The sequence below is a fragment of the Petaurus breviceps genome, unplaced genomic scaffold (assembly GCF_028583685.1).
Source record: "Petaurus breviceps papuanus isolate PSGF00001 unplaced genomic scaffold, PetGlider_PUasm1.0 91133, whole genome shotgun sequence".
Taxonomy (NCBI): domain Eukaryota; kingdom Metazoa; phylum Chordata; class Mammalia; order Diprotodontia; family Petauridae; genus Petaurus; species Petaurus breviceps.
The window spans coordinates 81,441,978-81,458,065 of record NW_027187419.1 but is presented as its reverse complement, the minus strand read 5'-3'; the positions used below and the strand labels follow the sequence as shown (position 1 = coordinate 81,458,065).

The 16,088-nt window shown below is 37.4% G+C and overlaps 1 long non-coding RNA gene across 1 annotated transcript in view; it reads left to right on the top strand.

The window, feature by feature from the left end:
- The window catches only part of LOC138155282 (uncharacterized), a 30,988-nt gene extending 18,687 nt beyond the window's left edge, over window positions 1–12,301 (top strand). Inside the window, exons 2-3 of the long non-coding RNA XR_011166791.1 lie at window positions 3,853–3,961; window positions 12,015–12,301. This is a non-coding gene — a long non-coding RNA (uncharacterized lncRNA). The remainder of the gene's footprint in view (window positions 1–3,852; window positions 3,962–12,014) is intronic.
- Window positions 12,302–16,088: the final 3,787 nt, after the last annotated feature.

Here is a 16,088-nt window from a genome sequence, read left to right as displayed (position 1 = left end):
CCCTTGTACACATCATTTTTGGTTTGAGTTTGAGTAGATGTCTTGAATCACCTAACTTTACCCTTTTCAGGAGTTATGCATCACTAGGGTGTGAGACAGAATGGTATCCTGTTATATACTGGGCATAAAGGTTGATAAATCACAAAAAAGACATACTTTTATGTGAAAAAAATGCATTCAACATTTTTTTCCTGAGTAAAGTATGCAGAAAACCTGCTTAAATGGGGCATATAATTTTTAATGAATCAGGCCTTTAGTCCTAGGAAATGAACCAAGTATGATAAATAAGATGGAAGTTGGTGACTATCTAGGGTCTAGTAATCATATCATCAGATTTGAAATCACCTGAGGATTTGTATGAAAGGTAGTAGCTCAAAAGGATTAGTCTCTAGACTAGCAGAGTTTGAGAAATGTAAAATAAATTGAAGAAAGTTGATTGTAATCAACTAATCAAAAAATCTCCTCCTAAAAACTGGGAAATACTAAAAGGACAATCAGAGAGGATGCATGGCGTTAATTGCAATAAAGGCAAGGGTTCATTGCTCATAAAAAAAAAATTGTTGATGCCTTTCTCTGGGAGCCATGTGTTATTTACAAGGAGAAGTGTCTGTGAGTGCCCTACATGTTTTCCTTGGTTGTCTTTTAACCTCTGTTATGTCAAATCTTTACTCCCTTACATAGAAACAGTCAAGTTTCATTTCACAGCCTCCACTTTAAAAGAAATATGCACTAGTTAGCCAAGAAGAAAAGCATGGTTTGTGCACATTAAAACATAAATGAATGCACCCATTCTTTTATTTAATCTGATGCAATCCCTTAAAAATTTATTAACAGTTCCTGGAGATCATAAAGAAGGGAGAATGAACAAAATAAAAAAAAACCTTACAATTGACTGGATTAAAAAAGCTTAAAGGGAGGCTATAGCTGGGGGAGAAAAAATATTAAATATATAAGACGTACATTTAATTTTAATGCAGCACCAGTGGGATCTCAAGTATAAAGCCTAGGGATACAATGTTTATTCAAATGTCTATTTATAGGGCATCATCTTTTTTTAGGATTTCCCAAGAACACAGAAGAGACTATGTATTTAATAAAGATTTTAGTGCACAGCAATAATGGGAAAAACGGGAAAGTAATGACTGGACTTTTGAAGAATTTTAGATTAATAAAGTTGAATCATAGGAGATTCAGAGAATTGGAATTTTAGATCTGGAAGGGACCTTGGTGGTCAGTCTTAAAAGTCACAATTGAAGGGGATCTCAGAAATTATACAGTTCAGTGTTTTCCTACTACCAATCCATAGTAATTTCTTTGCTAGTCATTATAGCTTTTCCTAAAGTGTTTTATTTCTTCTTCAGAGCTATAAACTTAAAAAAATTCTGCCTCATTCTTCTTCTTTTCTCTGTCTTCTTCATTTCATTCTCAGAAACTTTTCTCTCTTGATTCCTGTCCCTTGTGGCTTAGGGAGTTGCTTGCTGTGGTTGTTGGGGCCTGAGTGGTCCTGAGGGAAGAATTTTTATATTTTATCTGTCCACAATAGAGTTTGAATTGAGAAACACTGATCTAATTCATCCCCTTATTTTATAGATGAGTAAAGTGTAATATAGAGTTTAGACATCGTCTGTTCCAGTCTCCTAATTTTACAGATGAGGAACTGAAGGGAAGCTAATGCATCCAATAAGTGTTTGAGGTGGGAGAACCCTCATTTTCATGACTCCAAATCTATCGCAAAGTGACAAGTAATAATATTTTTGAATCAAGTAATGAGATATTTTTCCTTTCCCTGTCCTTCGCTTTAGTAAGTGGGGAAAATAACTATGGTTGACTAGAGGTAGATAAAATGACAGGGTGGACTGGTGATTGGGAAAGACTGATCAAAGGAGAAAAGAAGAAGCTGCTGAGTGAGAATGGTAGCAACCAGGGAGAAGAAAAGAATTCTGGGATATTTAGACCTTCTCTTAGGTGGGGAAGTTGACATAAAAAGATAAGTGAGCATTGTTAGTTGCTTTGCCTAAGAAAGTAATGGTCTTGCTAGTTGTATTGTGGTACTGAAAGTGTCATTAATAAATCAAATCAATCAAAAAGTATTTATTAAGTGTCTACTGTGTGTCAGACATTTCCCTAGATGCTGACATCTGAGGAATATAGAACAAAGAATGAAACAATTCCTATTAAAATGAGTTTACATTAATGAAAAAGAACTAGGAGTTGGAGAAAGAATTAAAAAATGGCACCCTTGGACACCCCTCCCCCTTCCTACCCCATCCCAACTGCCAGGAAGCAGCAAGCTAAGCCAAGATTTTTAGTAGCAGGTGTGTGTGGGGAGGGGATGGGAAGGGGCATTCTCTTTTAAAGAAATCCTTGTTTTGGGAAATGTGACTGAGAATTTATATGCATCTTTTTTTTAAGCAATTGGGGTTAAGTAACTTGCTCAAGGTTACACGGCCAGTTATTTCTGGGTGTGGTGCTGAGAATCTGAGCCTGGATTTGATCCAGGTCATCCCGACACTGGAGCCAGTGCTTTTACTTGCTGAGCCACCTGGCCACCCTTATATGCATCTTTTAGACTAATGGCTGCTCATGAAAGATTTTCTGCTTTATTTACAATTTTCTTCTGTTTTATTGTAACCTGTATGCTTGCAAATGAAGGAGGTGGTTTCAGTATAGTAGGAGATAGTAGGCATACATTTTCTCAGGTTTTCTGAGTGAGGATCTGGAGCCAAAAGAGGATAATAAAATCCTTTGAAGTGTTCCTGGGACATTTGTGCCCTGAGATAGTTCAGATATGACAAAAGTGTTACAGGCAGAAGAATGATTTTCAGTCTTGATTTTGAGGTATCTTCAGAGCATTTCCAATTATTTCAAGGGGGTGTCTCTCAATTCTCCAAAACATAAAAATGAAAATGTGATTTGCTTTTATTTAAGGTGAATTTGGAAAGGGGTCTATGAGTGGTGTTAATCAATCAAACCAAAGACAAGGTGTCGTAACTCTGAAAATTTTGAAAATTACTGAGTCAGAGACTGAAGATAAAACCTTACAGCACCAGTTGAGCCACAATGCATAAAATTTATGGATATGAGTATCAAACCATATAGATTGAGAAAGTGAATATGTACCCAAACCTTTATAAATATATATAGATATATTTTCATGAGATATATAGAAATGAAAAAAAGACTATATATATATATATTTTAAATGCAGAGAAATATAACATATATACAAAGACTTGAGGTTTTGGTATAAATAGAAAACATGTCATCTTAAGAGCTTACAGGGTCTAGGGATGCTAATGACAAATAATTCTTTTTAGGTAATGTCAGTTAAATTCCTTTATCCTTAAAACAGGTCCAAAAGATCATCTTATTAAGATCAATGTTACTAGAAAGGATGAAGGAAAATAAGGGCAGTGCATTCTAAACAGAACTTCAGTCTGTTTGTGTTGTCATATCAGGGGTCTATCAGAAATATCCATAGCAGATCTTTTTGTTTTTTGTAACTTTGTATGATCCCTCTAGTGTATAGGAACACATTTTCACTTCTGGTAAAGAAAAGATAAGTAGAAATGTACATAGTCCGTGAGTACTGTCAAACACTTCAGATTTTTATTCTATCCCTCTATCTCACAGTCCCCAAGTATTGGATTCCCCTCTAAGCTAAACTTTCTGGACTTCAACATGATGCTTCACCTACAATCTCAGTCAGCCACAAACATCTATCCCTGGGGACTTCTCAACCTGAAACATTCCTTTGATATGCTGGCCTCCTTCTCCCATTCATGAATTCCTCTTGAAGAAGGGCCCAAGCCAACCTTCATTCTCCTTCTGGCTATGCTTCTGATTTTCCAGATTTCAACTCCATGTCTCATGTGTAGTCTCACCTTGGAAGATCCATCCATCTTTGCAGCCTTCTCATCCTGGAACATCATTGTATCATGTCAGCCCTCTTCTCCCTTTGGTGAGTTTCTCTCAGTTCATTGTCTCCATTTTGGGGAGAGGCCCAGGTTAGGTAACTTTTGTTCCCTTCCTGGCTGTGCTTCTTATTTTCTGGACTTAAACACCATGCCTCTGTATGATTACCTTCATTCCCTGACACCTTCCCAATTCTCTGCTTTTTAGCTCTTTTTTATGTCTTGTCTTTCCCCACTAGACTGTTAAATTCCTTAAGGACAAAGACCATCTTTTTTTTTTTTGCTTTTATTGTATCCCCAACTCTTAACACAGTTTCAGAAGCATTTAATAAATGCTCATTTCCTTGTCTTGACTACCAGAGATGCTATGAAATAGTTGTACATTAGAAAAAATAAGTATGGCCAGATTAGCAACATTGTTCATTGATCATGCTAAGTTCACCATACCTAAAATGCCATAGAAGATCTTGAAATTATGAATTGTCAGCCATGGGGCAGAGCTGGTGCTGATGTCATAATCCTATGGTATTATAATATTAAATAGAGCTAGACAGGATCTAAGGGTTTAACTAGGCCAAACTCCCCATTTTACAGATCAGGATACTGAGACTCAGGTTAAATAACTTATCCAAGGACACAAGTAGCAAATGGCAGAGTCAGGATTAAAACCCAGGTTCTCTGACTCCAGACCCAGTGTCCTTTCCACTATGCCACAAGATAAAATACTATTTTGTATTTGAGCTAATTGGCCCTAATAAAAATGGAGCCTGCTGTTAAATATTCCATGATTTTCTATATATGGCTGACCTACTCTTAAGGTAACTGATGATGCTTATTTTGGCTCATTCCATAAATTGCTCTTCAGAGAGCCAGAAGAAAGTGGAGAGTGCATTTTAAGTACAAGTTGGCTTTTACTGGAAACATTTTTTTTACTGATTCATTAGGGGATGCCAAATTGTGAAAGGTTCACCCAATGTTTGTGCCAGGCTAAGTATGTACCTAGCAGAATGTGGAAATGTAGGTGTATGAAATGAGTGTTCAAGTCCAAAGCTATGCAGGCCTCGCTTATTGAGAAGGGAAAATGATATACATAAAAAGACACTATCTTTGCTGGAGTCTTTGAATGATAGAAGCTGTCATTTGCAGACAACTAAATTGTCATTCACTGACACTCAAGGCTGCTTCTTCCAAAGTATTACTTAATCTACTTAGAATTGCTGTACCCCATATTGGGATGGCTGATTTGCCTTCAATTTCATGGAATCCTTTGGATATATTTATCTTAGTGAACTGTAGTTTGACCCAGGATGCAACATTCTGGTTATCTTTTTCAGGCCACAGCTTGGACTACATTCTCCCCCTCATCACCATCTCCAAAGGTGTTTTCTTCTTTGTGGTCTGTAATTGCCATTAATAACTCATATTGTTATTTATACCTTATTAGCCCCACTCCCATAGGAGTTGAGGATCCAACAGTGAGATTTACTAATTATACTAGAAAACACTGGCTTCATCCTTTTGCTATTATAGCATTATAAATAGGTTTAATGTGAATGGAGATTTTTTTAAAAGGACTGATTCAAATTTCTATACATTTTTTTGCTATCAATTCCTCACCTCTCTGGGAGAGATGATAATGATCCTCATTTAAGAAATAGAAACAGGCACAGAGAGATAAAATGATTCCACTGAGTCAATGATAGTCAGGGGACTAGTGGTGCAAGATTCTGAATTCTTGTTCTATTGATTTTACCACTGATACTTTTGGCCCAACTATCTTCAACTATACATATAAGGATCACGGAGCATTTAAGCTGAAAGGTTCTTTTTTAATTTTTTAGATTTTTATTTTTGATTTTTAGAGGGGGGAAGGTCAGCAATTGGGGTTAAATGACTTGCCCAAGATCACACATCTAGTTTTTGTGTTAAGTGACTGAGGTCACATTTGAACTCAGGTCCTCCTGACTCCAGTTCACGTGCTCTATTTACTGCGCCACCTGGCTGCCCCTGAAAGGTTCTTTAGAGCACATTTAACTTCTCATTCAGTGTGGAACATACCTAATAGATAGGTATGCCCTTAACATCTTCCTGAACACTTCCACCACTGGTGAACTTATTATTTTCTGACACAATTCATTTACTTTTCTGTTCTTTTTTCCTCATTTTGAATTAAAATAATCTTTTGTATAGCTTCAGGGTAATAAGTCATTAGAAACCTCCTCCAGATTGATATCAATCCATTTGTCAATGTTCATTGGACATATCGTTCAAATAGTCACTTATCTGGAGTCAGTTAAGTTGTAGAGTGAATAGACCACTGGACCTGGAGTTAGGAAGTCTGGGTTAACATCGTGCCTAAGGCATTTAACACGATTTGATCCTAGGTAAGTCACTTAACTTAAGTTAAGGTCTAACTCCTTTTCTAGTCATTCATTTTCTTGATAATATCTTTAAAACTTTTCCTGCTATGCAGTTCTCATTGGTAATATGTTACAGCCTGCTCATTTCCACCATTCATCTCTCCGTTGGCCTTTGGGTGATCTATACCTTTAACCATTTGGAGATTTAACAGTTTCCTTATCTGTAAAATACAACATTTATCTCCTAGGGTTGCTGTGAAGACAAAATGAGATATTTGTAAAGCACTCTGCAAACCTTAAAGCATGATATAAATGCTAGATATTCTCATGTATCTATCTCTCAGTTATGTAGTACTTTTAGTTTGCAAAGCTCTGTCTTCTAAACAACCTTACATATTGCACATATTGTTACCTGCATTCCAAGCCCCAAGAAGTCACAACACCTTGCCCAGTGTTTCATAACTAGTATGGTTATGTAAAGCTAGTACCGTACTGTTATTCAGTCTATATTTTTCCATTTTGGTTACTCAGATAGTAAAGGGGTCCCTAAACTGTCCATGAAAATTCTTGTGGACTGAATTTTGACTTAGAAAACTGCATATTAATGTTTCCTATGTACTTTTGTGTTTATACCTATTTTGTTAAATATTTCCCAAATCTACATTTTAGTCTTGTTCAGGAAATACTCAGGACTGTTTGATAAGCAGAGGGTTTGATACCTCTGGTTTGCAACATGAGATTTTGCACATCTGAAGACAGCATGGTACCATAAAAAGAACCTCTGTCTCTGGAGTCAGAAGACTTTGCTTCAAATTTCACTTTTGATGATGTGATTTTGTCATCCCTGGGCCTCAATATTCTCATCTATAAAATGAGGTAGTTGAGCTAGATGGCCTTTGAGACTCCTTCCAGTTATAGATCTATGATCTTATGATTGGTGATTTTGATGTCAGCCAGATCTTTTAAGACATCTTCAGTATTTTCCTTATCTTCCAGTCTAGCAAATGTATTTAAAAAGAAAATGTGATTTGTTCTTCATGAACCTGTTCTACCTTTTAGTTATCTCTACTGGATTTTCTAAGTGATTGTAGACTTGTAGAATATCAGTACTTACAGGACCCAAGTGATTTAGTTCAACTTCCAACTTCTCCTTCTTTTCCTCCTCCTCCTTTTCCTCTTTCTCTTCCTCCTCCTCCTTTTCCTCTTTCTCTTCCTCCTCCTCTTCCTCCTTCTCCTCTTTCTCCTCCTCCTTCATCTTCCTTGTCTTTGTTTTCTTTTTTGTCTTCATCTTCTTCATCTCCTTCTCCTCATAGATGAAGGAATTAAGCCCTAGAGAAGTGAAATGACATTCTTAGGGTCCTGTCACAAAGTCAGTCACAATCTATCTAACTGCACTATCATTTAGCCCAGATTTTTCTACGTTAATATAGGAAAACTGAAAAGTTTTGGGTAACTGAAGGGAGGAAAAGAAATGCTACTGAGAAGGGAAAGAATACAGAATGGAGAGGCTGGAGATCCTTAAGGAATGTATCTACTTTTCATTTCTTTTTTTAGGTCTTTGTTTTTGATCTTCATTAATGTTCAGTGTTATCTGGATATGTGAAGGTGTACTTTCCAGCATTTTGTCCCTTTTCCTATTCTATAGAATTCATCAGAGATTATGTACCTGTGAAAGTACCTGCACATTTAAAAAAATTTCCTGAGATGTGCTTTAATGGCTCTGTAACTGATCAGTGTGAGCATTCTTTATCATTGTGGAGCTCCTATACAGAGAGGGTCTATTCAGTTACTGAGAGGGTCTTCCTCTAAATCTCTTGATATTACATGTGTGGTAGTAGAACTCATGGGCTATACAGTTGTTCTTTACTCTCATGACATAAATGGTCTAACTCCTTTTCTAGTCATTCATTTTCTTGATAACATCTTTAAAACTTTTCCTACTATGCAGTTCTGATTGGTAATATGTTATAGCCTGCTCATTTCCACCATTCATCTCTCCATTGGCTTTTGAGTGATCTATACCTTTAACCATTTGGAGATTTTGATATTCCATGCTTCACTCAGCATGAGCTGAAGATCATAGATATTAAAAAGGGGAGATCTTAGTTTCAGGGAGAGATCTGAGGTAATTGAAAGGATACACCATTTCCCAAATAAAATCCAATTTAGTTTCCTTCTCCTACTCAATTCTGGGTCCAGTTTGTTTAGCCAAGGCACCAATGAACCAGTTTCAAGGGCTATTCACTGAATTACATGATAGATTAGTAGGCATTCTTCAGCCATGTGGTATTTTTTTCTGTGTGGATAGTTAGGCCAAACTCTTTTGAGCAATTATGGAACTTCTTTAAGAGGTTTAAAAACAACCCTAAACAGTGCAACCAATACAGTGTCATTCAAAAATAAGAACATTTTGAAAATTTTAAGGAACCTATGGGGAATTCTAGAATCATAACCAGGATGGGACAATAAGAGCTTTGCCCTAGGGGGGTCAAAGTGCAAAAGGTATTGAAAACATGTTTTCTTTCTTTTTTTTTTTAAATGCTTTATTAACTTCTGATTTACATCATTCATTTCCACCAGATTTTGAGTCACAAATTTTCTCCCCGTTTTTTCCCTACACCCCCCCCCTCCAAATAGCAGTCTTACAGAATATCCTCTCCTCCAATCTGCTCTCTCCCATATTTTCTCCCATACCCTTTTCGACTTTTCCAGTGGATCTCTATGCCCCAGTGCCTGTATATCTTATTTCCCAATTACATGTAAAATAGTATTGATAATAGTATACACACACATATACACATATATATTTGAATATTTGATTTTAAAACTTTGAATTCCAGATTAATTCCCTTCCTCCCTTGTCACCCACCCTTACTGGGAAGATAAACAGTTCAGTATAGGATGTACATGTGTGGCTAATGCAAAACAATAACATAGTAGATATATTGTAAAAGACTGACTATATTTCCCTCCCTCCTATCCCACCTCCCAATTGTTCTATTCTCTTCTTTGATTCCATACCTTTTCAAAAGTGGGTGCTTCCAACTTCCCTCTCCCCCCAGCCTGCCCTCCCTTCCATCATCTCCCCTATCATCCCCTTCCCCCCTACTCTCCTGTAGGGTGAGATACCCTATTTAGTGTGTATTTCATTCCCTCCTCAAGCCAAATTCAATGTAAATAAGGTTGACCCATTCCCTTTTGCCTTCCTATTCTTCCCCTCCATTGTAACCATTTTACCTTGCCTCTTCTATATGAGATAGTTTTCCCCCTTCTGTCTCTCCCCATCTCCTCTCATTATATTCCTCTCTCACCTCTTAATTTCACCTTTTAAGTATCGTCCCTTCCTGTTAAATTGGTCCTGTGCCCTCTATCTATGTATACCTGTAAACATATATACACAATTCACATATGTATTTATATGCCCATATACCCTCATATATAGACATACACACACGTATATACATATTTCTATTCCCTTCAACTACTGAGAAAAGTTTCATAAGTTAAAATTATTGTTTTTCCATGTAGGAATGTTAATAGTTCAACTTCGATAAGTTCCTTATGATTTCTTTTCCCTGTTTACCTTCTCATGCTTCTCTTGCTTTTTGTATCTGAATGTCAAATTTTCTGTTCAACTCTGGTTTTTTTCAGCAAGAATGCTTGAAAGTCCTCTATTCTACTGAATGACCATATTTTCCCCTGAAACATGACACTCAGTTTTGCTGGGTAGGTGACTCTTGGTTTTAATCCCAGCTCCTTTGCCCTCTGGAATATCATATTCCAAGCCCTTTGATCCCTCAGTGTAGAAGCTGCCAGATCCTGGGTTATCCTGATTGTGTTTCCACAATATTCAAATTGTTTCTTCCTGGCTGCTTGTAATATTCTCTCCTTAACCTGGGAATTCTGGCTATAATATTCTTAAGAGTTTTCTTTTTGGGATCTTTTTCATGGGGTCATTGGTGGATTCTTTCAACTTCTATTTTTCCCTCTGATTCTAAAACATCAGGGCAATTTTCTTTGAGAACTTCCTGGAGGATGATTTCCAGGTTCTTACTTTGATCATGGCTTTCAGGTAGTCCAATAATTTTTAAATTATCTCTTCTGGATCTATTTTCCAGGTCAGTGTTTTTTCCCATGAGATATTTCACATTGCCTTCTATTCTTTCATTTGTTTGGATCTGTTTAACAGCATCTTGATTTCTCATAAAGTCATTCGCTTCCATTTGCTCCAATCTAATTCTGAAGCCATGATTCTCCTCATTGAACTTTTGAAATTATTTTTCCATCTGGTAAATTGGACTTTTTAAGGTATTCTTCTCCTCATTGACTTTTTGAGCCTCTTTTGCCATTTGAGTCAGTCTGTTTTTTAAAGTGTTATTTTCCTCAGTCAGGCTGTTGACTCTCATTTCATAATTTTCTTGCATTGTTCTCATTTCTCTTCCCAATTTTTTCCTCCACTTCTTTTATCTGCTTCTTAAGGTCCTCTACGGCCTGTAACCAGCTTGTATTTTCCTTTGAAGCTTTTGGTGCAGGAGTTCTGACTTCACTGTCTTCCTCCTTTTCCATGCTTTGCTCCTTTTTGTCCCCAAAATTGGAGTCTAATGTTGGAATCTTCTGTCTGCTTTGTTTCCTTTGTCTTGTCATGTTGCCCCTCAGTCACTTGACCCCTGGTTTTTTTTTTGCCACAGTAGGACTCTGTCACCAGACAGTGGAGCTTTCATACCAAACGCTGGGGTTTTCTCAGCTGCCAGAGGTATTAGATGGGTACCCTCTCTGAGGTCTCCCCATGCTCTGGCAAGCTGGACACATACCCCAGGACCTCCACCCTAGACTGCAATCCAGATCCAAGCAGGTGAAAGCAAGAGCAATTACCCCTCAGACTGGTGCTTGGTCCCCCTACACACTGCAGGCCAGGAGCTGAAGCTGCCATGTGGCACTGGCTGGCTGTGCCACCAATTCAGCAGTTTCTCGCTGTGGGGACAAAAGCCAGGCACTACCACTTACTGGTCCCAAAGTCCAGACTGCACTGACCTCTCACTTTGTCCTTTGCATCTGTGTGTGCTGATAAATCTGGAAATGGCCACAGCTGCTGTTGTTCTGGAGTCCCTCTGCTGCGACTGGTCAGGTCCGCCCTGGGGCTAAAGCCTCAGGGTGGGTCTGGTCTCGGCTCCCAGAGCTCTGTGCTGGCTGATTCCTGCCGGCCTTCCAGGCTGTCCTCAGCAGGAGGTTAGCTTCTCTGTGTCATTTTGTGGATTCTGAAGTTCCAAAGTTTGTTTAGAGTCCCCTTTTTACATGGATTGGGGAAGGTGGAAGCCGGAGCAGTGAGGAGGCCCTGCTTCTGCTCCCCAAAACATGTTTTCTTATCATAGGATCATCTTGTTTAAATAGGTTAGAGTTGTTTTAATTGTATACCATATCTTTTCATTTTAAATTATTTTTTATAATTTGGTATTGATTTTGAGCTTTTCTCTAACAATGTGATAGTCTATATATTTGTATACTCATACATGGACACACATATATGGAGAGAGAGAAAGAGAGAGGGGAAGGGAGGGAGGAAGAATTTGGAAAGGACTTCCATATTGTATTCACATGTTCTGTGCCTCCTAACTCTCTTCTTGAAAAAAGTACTCATGATATACACATATGAGTGTTCTGTGTGTTCTATAAGCTTTTGGTTTATTTCAATTCTAACTCCTGAGCCATATTTTTCAAACATGTTTTTTTTTTCTTATTCTAGGCTTGCCTTTGCATTTAAATCACCAAGTATTAAAGTAAACTGGACTCAAGTGGATCTGTGATCTAATCAATTTGGATGCTCCTTCCAATGATCACAACCATCTATCACCTGTGCATCCTCTGCCAATCTTGTCCATGTTCTCCCTTCAGTCCAGCATAGATTGTCTGACCGGCATGCATGAGGCTTTCTTAGTTTCTCCTGACACCATCAGGAGGCCGGATGCTGTTCTGGTGCTTATCACATGACCAGTTCATATTGTCTTCCTATCCTATACCTCTTATTGTCCTTTGAAGTTCCTCAATAAAACTTGATTTAAATTGAAAGGTCTAACAAAATTCTTCATGGAAATCATATAACTTCTCATCTTTTACTACAAATTTTGGTGCATAACCTACTAATTTTCATGGTAGTCTTTTTTCAAATATTTATCACAAGCATTACAATATGAAGTTACCAAATATTTCATGAAAACATGTTTCATGCCCAATAAAACCAAATCTGCCCATTTCTTTATTTGCTTCTTCTATGAGTACCTGGGAGTGATCCTTCCATTAAGCTATATGTTCCTTTTGTAATCTAATTTCATTCATAGCAAATTTCAAGATCAATGTTGTTCAGTTCTTCCAGCAGTATGTTCACTCATTAGTCACTAGATAAATACCTCATATTTAGAGTGTTAACAATTAAGTTAATATCTATAGGCTTGACTTCTTTTAAAATGGTTAGATGTTCTTACTCTCTTACCATTCTTGAACTTCAATGTCCTTTTTTTGTTTTTGTTTTTTGGAGGGCAATTGGGGATAAGTGACTTGCCCAAAGTCACACAGCTAGTAAGCGTGTCAAGCATCTGAGGCCGGATTTGAATTCAGGTCCTCCTGACTCCAGGACTGATGCTCTATTCACTGCACCATCTAGCCACCCCATTTCAATGTCCCTTTTCCTGTATTGCTACATACTAATACCACAGACAATATCACTCATGTTGTAGTGATTTGGGGATAACAAAAGATGAACAAGTTTTCAAAATGTACAAATTCCCATTGATTATGTAGTTGGACAAGGTATATAGGTAGGGTAAAGAAATTTTGTTTGAAAGTAGTTCAGTTTAAAAGTAGCAAAAAAAGAGGGGGGAGGAAAAAGTGTTATGACATTGTTTTGTTGATTTTCAGGTTAGGAAAGGGCTTCATTTATGGTGCCATTCCATTTAAACAAACTTTTCCTTTTAATGAGCATTTCCCATAATGAGGCAGGCAAATTCTTGACCTGGGCTGACCTGTGAACCTTGGAAATAAACATTTATTTAGCCATTTGTCTACTTTTCCACTGTATTTCACAAATTATATCTGGTGAGCTCAAACGTTTCATTATCTATGTTTTCTCTAAGGTGGAGGGCAGACTGGAAAATTTGGGAGACATTTTTTACTACATGACTTTGAACTGAATGAGAAATTGTCCTTTTGAAAATTGGCTAATCCTTCCTGATGTTCTATTTTTGAAGGTAGGCCTAACTTCTTGTGGTTTATTAAAAATATTTAGATATCATATGTAAATATTGTATTTATGTAATATCTTTATATCTTTGTCTTTCTGTCATCTTGGGTGATTTTCCAAGTTGCATTGGTGGAGGTAGGTTTTACATTCGAAATTCCTTACACCTGGAAATCACATGTCCATATTCTCTTCTCAGCTTCATCAGGGTAGAGAAGAAGATAAACATATGCAGATTAGACTGTGCCTCTATATTTTCAGACATTTGAAAGAAATTGAGTGATAAAGGGGAAAAAGAGAAAGAGAGGAACAACAGGAAAAGAAAGAGTGTAAGGGGAAAAGAAAGAATACAGAGGAAATAGGAGAAAGTGTAGGAAAGAGAAAAAGGGAGGCAGCCAGAGAAAATGATGTGAGCTTTGGCAGCTATGGTGCAAACTCTTAAAATATAACCACTAGCAGGGCTCATTTAGTCACAACAAAGCTGGGAAATAATGACTAGGAAGGCTGAATTGGTACAATAGGCTTTTCCATCAACATGAGAAGAATTAAAGGTAGGCATCATCTCAGTGGGTCCCTCCTCATGGAAAGTCTTCAACCAAAGGTTGAGATTAGGTATTATAATGGAAAGAGTGCCTCATTTTCTTGCTCTTTAAAATGAAAGGGTTGGGTTAGGTAACCTCTATGGTACCTTCCTGCTATAAATTAATGACTATATGACTGTTGGTTGGGTACATTATAGAGGGGTTTCTTGTTTAGGTATGAGTTGGATTAGATGCTCCTCCCAACTCTTAGATGCTGTGATTCTACTTCGATATACACAGTTAAATAGATAGGTAAAGTCTCTCTTTGGGGGACACCAGAGTTCCTCTGCAAATAACAGCACTGGTTATTTTCCATGTGACTGTTTAAGGAAGATGGCCACTTGTTTTGCCATGTTAATATGTTGGTTGGTGTGAAATCACAGAGGTACACAGGGATGCATTCGTGTAAAACTGGACATTCTGTGAAGAATAGCTCAAAACTATTGGAGGACTTGAATAAAAAAAGGTTCTTCCCATTAATGGGAGAAGTGTTTGGCAGCCTTACCACTCTGAAACCTTAATTTTAAGGGTTTTTCAAATTTAGCTCTTGTAATTTACAACAGGTTGGAAACTGGCAGCTGTTTCTCAGACCAGATGCGGTTTTCATTAAAGGAAATTTTGATTGAAAATGGTTCTGTTTAAAAGTAGCAAAAAAGGAGGAAGGAAAAGAGTTGTAATGGCATTATATTGTTGATTTTTAAATTAGGAAAGGACTTTGTTTTTGGTGCCATTCCATTAAAGCAACCATTTATTAAATACCCACCACTTGTAAGATACTGGGGATATAGTTAGGACAGTGGACAGCTACAGGTCAAGAAGATCAAGGAGAGGCTTGAAATGAGAAGACAGGGATGAGGCAAGGAAATTTACTGGCCTTGGAGAAGTATTCAGAGAAGCTCTCAGGAGTCTGGAGTCAAGGTATGAGGAACACTAGGAGAGCAATTTCTCATTGGTAAACATGTAGGTATTAATTATTCAATCAACAAGCATTTATTAAACAATTATTGTGGGTCAGGAACTGAAATTGGCACTGGAGAGACAAAAACCAAAAGAAAAAACAAAGAAACAGCCTTTGCTCTCAAAGAGCTTACGTTCTATCGGATGAGACAAAATGTGAGTTTATAAGTATACACAAAATGAATAAATATTCACAGAATGAATGTAAGATAAATATGAAGTAGAGAGTAAGGGAATGAATAGTTGAGGGGATAAAGAAAGCCTCTGCAAAGACATTAATGGATGATTTGAACCTTGAAGTAAATAATTCTATTCAGGTATGGGTTGGATTAGATGCTCCTAAAGTCCCTCCCAACTCTGAGATTCTGCTTTGATAGCACACTGGGAAATAAATAAGAGTTTCTCTTAGGGGGATGTCAGAATTCCTCTGCTAATATCAACATTTGTTACTTTCTGTGCTACTATTTAAGGAGGATGACTACTTGCTCTTCCATATTGTTGTGCTGGTTGGTGTAAAATCACGAGGTACATAGGGATGAAAGTGACAAGAGAGTACACTCTATGCATGGGAGTATGGCCAGTACATTGAAAAGGAGATGGGAGCTAGAGTTCCAGGAATGAGAAACAGAGAAAGCCAACTTGATTGGATTCTTGATTGTGAGAAAGGTGGTAATATGTAATGAGATCAGAAGGTTGGAACCAGCTTGTTAAGATCTTTAAAAGCTTGAAAAGAGGATTCAATGTTTTAATCAATCAATAACCATTTGTCAAGAGCCTACTATGTACCAGGATTGGTAACCACTGGAGTTTATTGTGTATGGGGATGAGATGGTCAGACCTGCTCTTTAAAAAAATCATACATACTGGCAATTGTGTGAGTAGTGCAAAGGGTACAGATGTGTGTGATGTTATAAAGGCAGAAAAGACAAAATTTGGCAACTAATTATATGTGGGGAGAGGAAGAATGAGGAGTTGATGATAGCTCTAAGGGTAAAAACTGGAGAGACTAAGGGGTGGTGCTATCTGCAATAGAAACAGTGAAATTTTT